A 14,237-nucleotide genomic window follows, 5' to 3' on the forward strand; every position below is an offset into this window, starting at 1 on the left:
CACCTCTGAAAGGTTGCAGGTGCATTGCACAGACCAAATGGCATCCTTCCGTATGTAAATACTCCAGATGGACATGTGAATGCCGTTTTCTCTTGATCTTTTGGATCTACTGCAATTTGATTATAACCTGAATATCCATCCAGGAAGCAGTAGTATTCATGACATGCTAGTCTTTCTAGCATCTGGTCTATGAATGGTAAAGGAAAATGATCCTTTCTGGTGGCTGTATTGAGCCTTCTATAATCAATACACATACGCCACCCTGTAACTGTTGTTGTAGGAACCAGTTCATTTTTTTCATTATGAACCACTGTCATGCCACCTTTCTTAGGGACAACTTGTACAGGGCTCACCCAGGGGCTATCAGAAATAGGATAAATAATCCCAGCCTCTAGTAATTTAGTGACCTCTTTCTGCACCACTTCTTTCATGGCTGGATTCAGCCGCCTTTGTGGTTGAACCACTGGCTTGGCGTCATCCTCCAGTAAGATCTTGTGCATGCATCTGGCTGGGCTAATGCCCTTGAGATCACTGATGGACCACCCAAGAGCTGTCTTGTGTGTCCTTAGCACTTGAATTAGTGCTTCCTCTTCCTGTGGCTCTAAGGTAGAGCTTATGATTACAGGGAAGGTATCACCTTCTCCTAGAAATGCATATTTCAGGGATGGTGGTAATGGTTTGAGTTCGGGTTTTGGAGGTTTCTCCTCTTCTTGAGGGATTTTCAGAGGTTCTATTATTTTCTCTAATTCCTCCAAATCAGGCTGAACATCTTTAAAGATGTCCTCTAGCTCTGATTCGAGACTCTCAGCCATATTGACCTCTCTTACCAGAGAGTCAATAATATCAACACTCATGCAGTCATTTGGGGTGTCTGGATGTTGCATGGCTTTGACAACATTCAACTTAAACTCCTCCTCATTGACTCTCAAGGTTACTTTCCCTTTTTGGACATCAATGAGGGTTCGGCCAGTTGCTAGGAAAGGTCTTCCTAGAATGAGAGTTTCACTCTTGTGCTCCTCCATTTCCAGCACCACAAAGTTAGTAGGAAAGGCAAATGGCCCAACCTTGACAATCATGTCTTCAATCACGCCTGATGGGTATTTAATGGAGCAATCAGCAAGTTGAAGACATATCCTGGTTGGTTTGATTTCTTCAGTCAAACCAAGCTTTCTGATAGTAGATGCAGGTATTAGGTTGATACTTGCCCCAAGATCACATAAAGCTTGCTTGGTACAAGTACCCTCTAATGTGCATGGTATCATAAAGCTCCCGGGATCTTTAAGCTTCTCAGGTAAGCTTTTCAGAATGACTGCACTGCATTCTTCAGTGAGGTAAACTTTTTCAGTCTCCCTCCAATCCTTCTTATGACTTAAGATCTCTTTCATAAACTTAGCATAAGAGGGTATTTGCTCAAGTGCTTTTGCAAACAGAATCTTTATTTCAAGAGTCCTGAGATAGTCTGCAAAGCGGGCAAATTGCTTATCCTGTTTCGCTTGGCGGAGTTTTTGAGGACAAGGCATTTTGGCTTTGTATTCCTCAACCTTAGTTGCTGCAGGTTTATTGCTTGTAGAAGTGGGTTGGGAAGCCTTTTTAGAAGGGTTGTTATCAGCACTTGTATGTGACTGATTTCCCACTGGCATTTGAATGCCAGGGGTGGAAGCTGGAGTGGCATTAAACGCCAACTCCTTATTTGTTACTGGCGTCTGAATGCCAGAACTATGCTCCCCTTGGGTGTTCAACGCCGGATTCATGCTTGTTTCTGGCGTTGAACGCCAGGAATGAGCATGGTCTGGGCGTTCAGTGCCAGTATTGTTCCTCTCTGGGCTCTGATTGTCCTCAGAGGGATTTTGATTGGCCATTTGTTCATTTCTTGGCTTCCTGCTGCTTTGAAGTGAGGTATTTAATGTTTTTCCACTTCTTAATTGAACTGCTTGGCATTCTTCTGCTATTTGTTTTGACAGTTGCTTTTCTGTTTGCTTTAACTGTACTTCCATATTCCTGTTAGCCATTCTTGTTTCCTGTAGTATTTCTTTGAATTCGGCTAGCTGCTGGGTTAGAAAGTCTAATTGCTGATTGAATTCATTAGCCTGATTTACAGGACTGAGTTCAGTAGTTACTGTTTTAGCTTTTTCTTTCATGGAAGATTCACTGCTTAGGTACAGATGCTGATTTCTGGCAACTGTATCAATAAGCTCTTGAGCTTCTTCAATTGTTTTTTTCATATGAATAGATCCACGAGCTGAGTAGTCTAGAGAAATCTGAGCTTTTTCTGTAAGCCCATAGTAGAAGATGTCTAATTGCACCCACTCTGAAAACATTTCAGAGGGGCATTTTCTTAGCATCTCTCTGTATCTCTCCCAGGCATCATAAAGGGATACATTATCTCCTTGTTTGAAGCCTTGGATGCTTAGCCTTAGCTGTGTTATCCATTTTGGAGGGAAATAGTGATTCAGGAATTTTTCTGACAGTTGTTTCCATGTTTTTATGCTGTTCTTAGGCTGGTTATTTAACCACCTCTTAGCTTGATCTTTTACAGCAAATGGAAATAGTAATAATCTGTAGACATCCTGATCTACTTCCTTATCATGCACTGTGTCAGCAATTTGTAAAAATTGTGCCAGAAACTCTGTAGGTTCTTCATGTGGAAGACCAGAATACTAGCAATTTTGCTGCACCATGATAATGAGCTGAGGATTCAACTCAAAGCTACTAACTCCAATGGAGGGTATACAGATACTACTCCCATATGAAGTAGTAGTGGGGTTAGCATATGACCCCAGAGTCCTCCTGGACTGTTCATTCCCACTTAATTCCATGATGGAATAAAGGAGATGATATGTATGTTGATATTATTTATTTTATAAAAATTTATTTTATAAAATAAAATAAAAACGAAATAAACAAAAGAAATTGAAAATATTTTGAAATTGAAATCTGAATTTTTATATAAAAATTTCGAAAAATGTAGTTTAAAATTAGTTAAGAAAGATATATTTTTGAATTTTGAATTTTATGATGAAAGAGAAAAACACACAAAAGACACAAGACTTAAAATTTTTAGATCTAATGCTCCTTATTTTCAAAAATTTTGGAGGGAAAACACCAAGGAACACCAAACTTAAAAATTTTAAGATCAAAACACAAGAAAAACTCAAGAACACCTTGAAGATTCACAAGAACACCAAGAACAAAAGAAAGAACACCAAACTTAAAATTTTTAGAAAACCAAGACAAATTTTCAAAAATTTAAGAAAACTTAACAAGAAAACACCAAACTTAGAGTTTGGCACAAGATTCAATCAAGAAAAATTATTTTTGAAAAAGATTTTAAAGAAGATACCCAATTATGAAGAACAACTACTAATGCTCCAGCCAATTGGGCAGTAACTTCAGTGTTGATTTTAAAGATGTATTATATTTATGGATAAAAGTATAATTTTTGAAAGTTAATGTTTTGAAAAAAAAAAGCACAAGAAAAACAAGAAAAGACACAAAACAAGAAAAACTCAAGATCAAACAAGAAAAATAAACAAGAACAACTTGAAGATCAATGAAGAACAAAGAACACAAGTTCGAAAATTTAAAGAAAAATATAAAATATGCAATTAACACCAAACTTAGAACAATACACTAAACTCACGAAAATTAGCAATTGATTAAGAAAAATAATATTTTTGAAAAGAATTTTTTTTTGAAAAGAAACTATCCTATCAGGATTTAATGACTCTATAACAATAAAAATAAATTATTCCTAATCTAAGAAATAAAATAAACCTTTAGTTGTTTAAACTCGAATAATTCCCGGCAACGGCACCAAAAACTTGTTGCACGAAATTGCAATCACACTTTTTGCAATCTGCACAACTAACCAGCAAGTGCACTGGGTCGTCCAAGTAATACCTTACGTGAGTAAGGGTCGATCCCACGGAGATTATTGGTTTGAAGCAAGCTATGTTTATTTTATTATTCTTAGTCAGGATGTCAATCAAAATTATCAATGGGAGTTATTAGATAAAAAAAATAAAAGAGGATAAACTCGTTACTTATTTTGCAGTAATGGGGAATATGTTGGGGTTTTGGAGATGCTTTGTCCTCTGAATTTCTGCAATGTAATATTCAACTTAATTGTTTGTAAAGCCCGACTACGGCAAGCTGTATGTAGGGTGTCACCATATTCAGTGGCTACTTCCCATCCTCTCAGTGAAAACGTTCCAGATGCTCTGTCACAGCACGGCTAATCAGCTGTCGGTTCTCGATCATGTTGAAATAGGATCCATTGATCCTTTTGCGTTTGTCATCACGCCCAGCAATCGCGAGTTTGAAGCTCGTCACAGCCATTCAATCCTTGGATCCTACTTGGAATACCACAGACAAGGTTTAAACTTTCCGGATCCTCAAGAGTGGCCGCCATCAATTCTAGCTTATATCACGAAGATTCTGATTAAGGAATCTAAGAGACGCTCATTCAGTCTGATGTAGAACGGAGGTGTTTGTCAGACACACGTTCATGAGTTGAGGAAGGTGATGAGTGTCACGGATCATCACCTCCTTCACAATTAAGCGCGAATGAACATCTTAGATAGGAACACACATACGTTTGAGTGAAATAAAAACAATTGCATTAATTCATCGAGACGCTGCAGAGCTCCTCACCCCCAACAACGGAGTTTAGAGACTCATGCCATCAAAAAGTATGTAATTTAGATCTGAAAATGTCATGAGGTACAAGATAAGTCTCTAAAAGTTGTTTAAATAGTAAACTAGTAACCTAGGTTTACAGAATATGAGTAAACTAAGATAATTGTTGCAGAAATCCACTTCTAAGGCCCACTTGGTGTGTGCTGGGGCTGAGACTAAAGTTATCCATGTGCTGAGGCTTTACTTGGAGTTAAAGTCCAAGTTATAACGTGTTTTGGGCGTTCAACTCCGGATCATGACGTGTTTCTGGCGTTTAACTCCAGACAACAGCATGTACTTGGCGTTCAACGCCAAGTTACGTCGTCATCTTCGCGCAAAGTATGGACTATTATATATTGCTGAAAAGCCCTGGATGTCTACTTTCCAACGCCGTTAAGAGCGCGCCAATTGGACTCATGTAGCTCCAAAAAATCCATTCCGAGTGCAGAGAGGTCAGGATCCAACAGCATCAGCAGTCCTTTTTCAGCCTAACTCAGATTTTTGCTCAGCTCCCTCAATTTCAGCCAGAAATTACCTGAAATCACAGAAAAACACACAAACTCATAGTAAAGTCCAGAAATATGATTTTTTCCTAAAAACTAATAATATTCTACTAAAAACTAATTAAAACATACTAAAATCTACATGAAATTACCCCCAAAAAGCATATAAAATATCCGCTCATCAAGTGTGTTATAGGATTAATTAGGAGGTAAGGTGAGAATATGTTAGGTGGGGATCCGGTGGGGTCCACAGATCCTGAGGTGTCAAGGATTTACATCCTTGCACCAATTAGGCTTGTAAAATGCCTTAGCATACCATTCTGGCGTTTAAACGCCGAAGTGGTGCACGTTCTAGGCGTTCAACGCCCATGTGTAGCATGTTTCTGGCGTTGAATGCTAGTTTCATGCTTGTTACTGGCGTTCAGCGCCAGCTTTCCTCAGGGCATATTCTTAGCGTCCAAATGCCAGGATGTTGCTTGTTTCTGGCGTTCAGCGCCAGATTCATGCTCTGTTCTGGCATTGAACGCCAGCCAGATGCACCGTACTGGCGTTTAAACGCCAGTAAGTCCTTCCTCCAGGGTGTGATTTTTCTTCTGCTATTTTTGATTCTGTTTTTAATTTTAATATTTTTTTCGTGACTCCACATGATCATGAACCTACTAAAACACAAAATAACAATAAAATAAAAATAAAATTAGATAAATAAAAATTAGGTTGCCTCCCAACAAGCACTTCTTTAATGTCAATAGCTTGACAGTGGGCTCTCATGGAGCCACAAAGGTGGTCAGGTCAATGTTGTGGACTCCTAACACCAAACTTAGAGTTTGGATATGGGGGTTCAACACCAAACTTAGAGTTTGGATATGGGGGTTCAACACCAAACTTAGAGTTTGGCTGTGGCCTCTCAACACCAAACTTAGAGTTTGATTGTGGGGGCTTTGTTTGACTCTGTATTGAGAGAAGCTCTGCATGCTTACTCTCCATTGTTACAGAAGGATAGCCGTGTGCCTTAAACACAAGTTAGTCCCCATTCAATTAAAGGACTAATTCTCCTCTATTAACATCTATCACAGCACCTGCTGTGGCTAGGAAAAATCTTCCAAGGATGATGCATTCATCCTCTTCCTTTCTAGTGTCTAAGATTATGAAATCAGTAGGGATATAAAGGCCTTCAACCTTTACTAACACGTCCTCTACTAATCCATAAGCCTGTCTTATTGACTTGTCTGCCAATTGTAATGAGAATAAGGTAGGCTGTACCTCAATGATCCCTAGTTTCTCCATTACAGAGAGTGGCATAAGATTTATGCCTGACCCCAGGTCACACAGAGCCTTGTTAAAGGTCATGGTGCCTATGGTACAGGGTATTGAGAATTTGCTAGATCTTGTCTCTTTGGAGGTAAAGTTTTCTGAATCCATGTATCTAGTTCACTAATGAGCAAGGGAGGTTCACCTTCCCAAGTCTCATTACCAAACAGCTTGGCATTCAGCTTCATGATGGCTCCTAGATATTGAGCAACTTGCTCTCCAGTTATATCTTCATCCTCTTCAGAGGAAGAATAATCTTCAGAGCTTATGAATGGCAGAAGGAGATTTAATGGAATCTCTATGGTCTCTATATGAGCCTCAGATTCCTTTAGGTCCTTAATAGGAAACTCCTTCTTGTTTGAGAGACGTCCCAGGAGGTCTTCCTCATTAGGATTTTCATCCTTCTCCTCCCTTGTGCATTTAGCCATATTGATTACATCAATGGCCTTGCACTCTCCTTTTGGATTTTCTTCTGTATTGCTTGGGAGAATACTGGGAGGAGTTTCAGTGACTTTCTTACTCAGCTGGCCCACTTGTGCCTCCATATTTCTGATGGAGGACCTTGTTTCACTCATGAAACTAAAAGTGGCCTTAGACAGATCAGAGACTAAATTTGCTAAATTAGAAGGGCTCTGCTCAGAATTCTCTGTCTGTTGCTGAGAAGATGATGGAAAAGGCTTGTTTTTGCTTAGCCTGTTTCTTCCACCATTATTAAAGCCTTGTTGAGGCTTTTGTTGATCTTTCCATGAGAAATTTGGATGATTTCTCCATGATGAATTATAGGTGTTTCCATAAGGTTCACCCATGTAATTTACCTCTACTATTGTAGGGTTCTCAGGATCATAAGCTTCTTCAGAAGCTGCCTCTTTAGTACTGTTGGATGCATTTTGCCATCCATTCAGACTTTGAGAAATCATGTTGACTTGCTGAGTCAACACTTTGTTCTGAGCCAATATGGCATTCAGAGCATCAATTTCAAGAACTCTCTTCCTCTGAGGTGTCCCATTATTCATGGAATTCCTCTCAGAAGTGTACATGAATTGGTTATTTGCAACCATGTCAATAAGTTCTTGAGCTTCTGCAGGCGTTTTCTTTAAGTGAATGGATCCACCTGCAAAATGGTCCAATGACATTTTGGAAAACTCAGATAGACCATAATAGAATATATCTAATATGGTCCATTCTGAAACATGTCAGAAGGACACTTTTTGGTCATCTTCTTGTATCTTTCTCAAGCTTCATAGAAGGATTCACCATCTTTTTGCTTGAAGGTCTGAACATCCACTCTAAGCTTGCTCAGCTTTTGAGGAGGAAAGAATTTATCCAAGAAGGCCGTGACCAGCTTATCCCAGGAGTCCAGGCTATCTTTAGGTTATGAGTCCAACCATGTTCTAGATCTGTCTCTCACAGTAAAAGGGAAAAGCATGAGCCTATAGACTTCAGGATCTACTCCATTCGTCTTTACAGTCTCATAAATCTACAAGAACTCAGTTAAAAACTGGTAAGTATCTTCAGATGGAAGTCCATGAAACTTGCAGTTCTGTTGCATTAGAGCAACTAATTGAGGTTTTAGCTCAAAATTGTTTGCTCCAATGGCAGGAATGGAGATTCTTCTTCCATCAAATTTGGACGTTGGTTTAGTGAAATCACCTAGCATTCTCCTTGCATTATTGTTGTTGGGTTCAGCTGCCATCTCCTTCTCTTGTTCGAAAATTTCAGAAAGGTTGTCTCTGGATTGTTGTAATTTAGCTTCTCTTAGTTTCCTCTTCAGAGTCCTTTCGGGTTCAGGATTAGCTTCAACAAGAGTGTCTTTCTCCTTGTTCCTGCTCATATGAAAGAGAAGAGAAAAAGAAAAGGAAGAAGAATCCTCTATATCTGGACAAAGAGGATCCTTATTATTAGTAGAAGAAGAAAGGAATAAAAGTGGAGAATCCAATCAAAAGGGTGAGGATAGAGGTAGTGATTGGAGATGAAGAGAGGTGAAGAGAAGTGTTAGTAAATAAATAAATAGAAGAAGAGAAGAGAGGGAGAATTCGAAAATAATTTTGAAAAAGTAGTTAATGATTTTCGAAAATTAAAGATAAGATATAATTAAAATTAAAATTTAAAACAATTAGTTAATTTAAAAAGAATTTTGAAAAAGGGATGAGATATTTTCGAAAATTAGAGAGGGAAAAGTAGTTAGGTGGTTTTGAAAAAGATAAGATCAAACAAAAAGTCAAATAGTTAGTTGAAAAGATAAGAAGATAAGAAGTTAGATAAGATATTTTGAAATCAAATTTTTGAAAAAAGATAAAATTTTGAAAAGGATATGATAAAAGATAAGATAAAAAGATATAAAAAGATAAGATTTTTAAGAAAAAGATATTTTGAAAAAGATTAAATTTTTAAAATTAAAATTAATTACTTAACTAACAAGAAACAAAAAGATATGATTCTAGAATTTAAAGATTGAACCTTTCTTAACAAGAAAGTAACAAACTTCAAATTTTTGAATCAATCACATTAATTGTTAGTGAAATTTCGAAAATTTGAAATAAAGTTAAGAAAAAGATTTTGAAAATAATTTTAAAATTTTCGAAATAAGATAAAAATTAAAAAGATTTTGTTTTTGAAAAAGTTTTGAAAAGATAGGATTTTTGAAATTGAAAATTTGACTTGACTTGTAAGAAACAACTAATTTTTAAAAATTTTTGACCAAGTCAACCCAAAATTTCGAAAATTTGGAGGGAAATAAGGAAAAGATATTTTTTTGATTTTTGAATTTTTAATTATGAGAGAGAAAAACACAAATATGACCTAAAACATAAAAATTTTGGATCAAAACACAAGATGTATGCAAGAACACTATGAATGTCAAGATGAACACCAAGAACACTTTGAAGATCATGATGAACACCAAGAACATATTTTTGAAAAATTTTTGATGCAAAGAAAACATGCAAGACACCAAACTTAGAAATCTTTAATGCTTGGACTCTAACAAACGAAAAATGCATATCAAAAACAAGAAAATACACAAAACAAGAAAACATCAAGATCAAATAAGAAGACTTACCAAGAACAACTTGAAGATCATGAAGAACACTATGAATGCATGAATTTTTTGAAAAAATGCAAGAACAATATGAATATGCAATTGACACCAAACTTAAAATTGACTCAATACTCAAACAAAAAACACAAAATATTTTTGGTTTTTATGATTTTATTAATTTTTTTTGGATTTTCTTACTAAATTTTTCGAAAACATATTTTGGAAAAAGGAAGTAATGAATTTATAGTCCTCAATCAAAATCCTATGAGTTAGACATGGCTTAATAGCCAGCCAAGCTAAAACATGTTTCATGAAACACTAGAATTCATTCTTAAAAAATTTGAAAAATTTTCGAAAACAAAGGGAAAAATTTTGAAAAATATTTTTTTTTGAAAACTTTTTGAAAAGAAAAATAAAAAGAAAATTACCTAATCTGAGCAACAAGATGAACCGTCAGTTGTCCATACTCGAACAATCCCTGGCAACGGCGCCAAAAACTTGGTGCACGAAATTGTGATCATCAACAATGGCTCCAATGACTTGGTAGCTCTCACACGTGAATTACACTTAGTCACAACTCCGCACAACTAACCAGCAAGTACACTGTGTCGTCCAAGTAATACCTTACGTGAGTAAGGGTCGATGCCACGGAGATTGTTGGTATGAAGCAAGCTATGGTCATCTTGTAAATCCCAGTCAGGTGGATTTAACTAATTTAAGAGATTATTGGTTTAAATAAAAATAATAAAATAAACAGAAAATAAAGATAGAGTTACTCATGTAATTCAATGGTGGGAATTTCAGACAAGTGTATGGAGATGTTGTGTTCCTTCTGAATCTTTGCCTTTCTACTTCTTCCTTCCAGTTTTTTATCACTCCTTTCTATGGCAAGCTGTATGTAAGGCATCACCGTTGTCAATGGCTACATCCCATCCTTTCAATGAAAATGGTCCAAATGCTCTGTCACAGCACGGCTAATCATTTGTCGGTTCTCAATCAGGTTGGAATAGAATCCAGTGATTCTTTTGCGTCTGTCACTAACGCCCAGCCTTCAGGAGTTTGAAGCTCGTCACAGTTATTCAATCCTTGAATCCTACTCAGAATACCACAAACAAGGTTTAGACCTTCTGGATTTTCTTGAATGCCGCCATCAATTCTAGCTTATACCACGAAGATTCTGATTAAGGAACCCAAGTGATATCCACTCAATCTAAGATAGAACGGAAGTAGTTGTCAGCCACGCGTTCATAGGTGAGAATGATGATGAGTGTCACGGATCATCACATTCATCAAGTTGAGGAACATGTGATATCTTAGAACAAGAATAAGCTAAATTGAATAGAAGAACAATAGTAATTGCATTAATACTCGAGGTACAGCAGAGCTCCACACCTTAATCTATGGTGTGTAGAAACTCCATCGTTGAAAATACATAAGAACAAGGTCTAGGCATGGCCGAGAGGCCAGCCCCCATGATCTATGATAGCATAAGACTACTCAAAGATAGCTACCAAGATGTCTAATACAATAGCAAAAGGTCCTATTTGTAGAGAACTAGTAGCCTAGGGTTTACAAAGATGAGTAAATTACATAAAAATCCACTTCCATGCCCACTTGGTGTGTGCTTGGGCTGAGCATTGAAGCATTTTTGTGTAGAGACTCTTCTTGGAGTTAAACGCCAGCTTTTGTGCCAGTTTGGGCGTTTAACTCCCATTCTTGTGCGAGTTCCGGTGTTTTACGCCAGAATTCTTGAGCTGACTTGGAACGCCTGTTTGGGCCATCAAATCTCGGGCAAAGTATAGACTAATATACATTGCTGGAAAGCCCAGGATGTCTACTTTCCAACGCAGTTGAGAGCGCGCCAATTGGGCTTCTGTAACTCCAGAAAATCTACTTCGAGTGCAGGGAGGTCAGAATCCAACAGCATCTGCACTCCTTTTAAGCCTCTGAATCAGATTTTTGCTCAGGTCCCTCAATTTCAACCAGAAAATACCTGAAATCACAAAAAAACACACAAACTCATAGTAAAGTCCAGAAAAGTGAATTTTAACTAAAAACTAATAAAAATATAATAAAAACTAACTAAAACATACTAAAAATATACTAAAAACAATGCCAAAAAGCGTATAAATTATCCACTCATCAGCAGCTAGCAGGTTGCTTAGGGGTTTTGCAATTTTTGAAAAATCCTTTATAAACCTCCTATAGAATCTTGCATGTCCCAGAAAGCTTCTGATTGCCTTAACATTGGTAGGTGGTGGTAATTTTTCAATTACCTCTACCTTGGCTTGATCCACCTCTATCCCCTTGTTTGAAATTTTGTGTCCAAGGACAATTCCTTCAGTCACCATAAAGTGACATTTCTCCCAGTTTAAAACCAGGTTAGTCCCCTGGCACCTTTTCAGAACAAGTGCTAGATGGTCAAGACAGGAGTTGAATGAATCTCCAAATACTGAGAAGTCGTCCATGAAGACTTCCAAAAATTTTTCTACCATATCAGAGAAAATAGAGAGCATGCATCTCTGAAAGGTTACTGGTGCATTACACAGACCAAATGGCATCCTTCTGTAGGCATATACTCCAGATGCACATGTGAATGCTATTTTCTCTTGATTCTGGGGATCTACTGCAATTTGGTTGTAGCCTTAGTAGCCATCCAGAAAGCAGTAATAGTCATGACCTGCTAGCCTTTCTAGCATTTGGTCTATGAATGGTAAAGGAAAATGATCCTTTCTGGTGGCTGTATTGAGTCTTCTGTAGTCAATACACATATGCCACCCTATAACTGTTCTTGTAGGAACCAGTTCATTTTTTTCATTATGAACCACTGTCATGCCTCCCTTTTTTGGGTACAACTTAGAAAGGGCTCACCCAGAGGCTATCAGAAATGGGATAAATAATCCCAACATCTAGTAATTTAGTGACCTCTTTCTGCACCACCTCCTTCATGGCTAGATTCAGCCGCCTTTGTGGTTGAACCACTGGTTTGGCATTATCCTCCAATAGGATCTTATGCATGTATCTGGCTGGGCTAATGCCCTTGAGATCACTAATGGACCACCCAAGAGCTGTCTTGTGTGTCCTTAGCACCTGAATTAGTGCTTTCTCTTCCTGTGGCTCTAAGGCAGAGCTTATGATTATAGGAAAAGTTTTACCTTCTCCCAGAAATGCATATTTTAAGGATGGTGGTAGTGGTTTGAGCTCGGGTTTAGGAGGTTTCTCCTCTTCCTGATGAATTTTCAAAGGTTCTTTTATTTCCTCTGGTTCTTCTAGATCAAGCTGAACATCTTTAAAGATATCCTCTAGCTCTGATTCGAGACTCTCAGCCATACTGATCTCCTGTACTAAGGAGTCAATAATATCAACACACATTCAGTCTTTTGATGTGTCTGGGTGCTTCATTGCTTCAATAGCATTCAGCCTAAAATCATCCTTATTGACTCTCAAGGTTACTTCCCCTTTTTGGACGTCAATAAGGTTTCGTCCAGTTGCTAGGAAAGGTCTTCCTAGAATGAGAATTGCACTATTTTGCTCCTCTATTTCCAGCACTACAAAGTCAGTGGGAAAGGCGAATGGCCCAACTGTGACAATCATGTCTTCAATCACACCTGATGGGTATTTAATGGAGGCATCAGCAAGTTAAAGACATATCCTGATTGGTTTGACCTCTTCAGTCAAGCCAAGCTTTCTGATAGTGGATGCAGGGATTATGTTGATACTTGCCCCAAGATCACATAGAGTTGTCTTGGTACAGGTACCCTCTAATGTGCATGGTATCATAAAGCTTCCAGGATCCTTAAGCTTCTCTGGTAAGCTCTTTAAAATGATTGCACTGCATTCTTCAGTGAGAAAAACTTTTTTAGTTTCTCTCCAATCCTTCTTATGAGTTAAGATCTCTTTCATGAACTTAGCATAAGAGGGTATTTGCTCAAGTGCCTCTGCAAATGGAATCTTGATTTCAAGAGTCCTAAGATAGTCTGCAAAGTGGGCAAATTGTTTATCTTGTTCCGCTTGGCGGAGTTTCTAAGGATAAGGTATTTTGGCTTTGTATTCTTCAACCTTGGTTGCTGCAGGTTTATTTCCTATAGAGGTAGGTTGAGAAGCCTTTTTGAGGGAGTTATTATCATCACTTGCAAGTGTCTAACCCCTCATAGGCGTTTGAACGCCAGGATTGGGGGCTGGATTGGCGTTTAACGCCAGATTCCCTCCCTTTTGTGGCATTTGAACGCCAGAACTGAACATGGTTTGGGCGTTTAACGCCAATTTTCTCCCTTTTTCTGGCGTTTGAACGCCATAATTGGGCTTCCACTAGGTGTTTAACGCCAGTTTTTTACCCTTTTTTGGTGTTTGAACGCCAGAATGATTCCTCTCTGGGCTCTTACTGTGCTCATAGGGATTTTGAGTAGCAGTCTGTTCATCCTCTATTATTTGTTCTTTTCTTGGCTTTCTGCTGCTTTGAGTTGAGGTATTCAATGTTTTTCCACTCATTAATTGAACTGCTTGGCACTCTTCTATTATATGTTTTGATAACTGCTGTCTTGTCCGGTCAAGTTGTGCTTTCATGTTCCTATTAGCATCCTTAGTGTCTTGTAACATCTCCTTAAATTCTGCCAACTGTTCTGTCAGATAACATAATTGCTGATTGATTTCAGCAACTTGTTCTGGAGGACTAAGTTCAGTGGATACTGCCTTAGCCTCTTCTTTTATGGAGG

General features: G+C 37.9%; 1 non-coding gene across 1 annotated transcript; it reads left to right on the forward strand.

Moving 5' to 3' along the window:
* Positions 1-7,678: 7,678 nt before the first annotated feature.
* Positions 7,679-7,782, forward strand: LOC112798480 (small nucleolar RNA R71). Its single transcript, XR_003200090.1, has one exon. It is a non-coding gene; the product is annotated as a small nucleolar RNA R71 (small nucleolar RNA).
* Positions 7,783-14,237: the final 6,455 nt, after the last annotated feature.

This window comes from Arachis hypogaea, chromosome 4 (assembly GCF_003086295.3).
Source record: "Arachis hypogaea cultivar Tifrunner chromosome 4, arahy.Tifrunner.gnm2.J5K5, whole genome shotgun sequence".
Taxonomy (NCBI): Eukaryota; Viridiplantae; Streptophyta; class Magnoliopsida; order Fabales; family Fabaceae; genus Arachis; species Arachis hypogaea.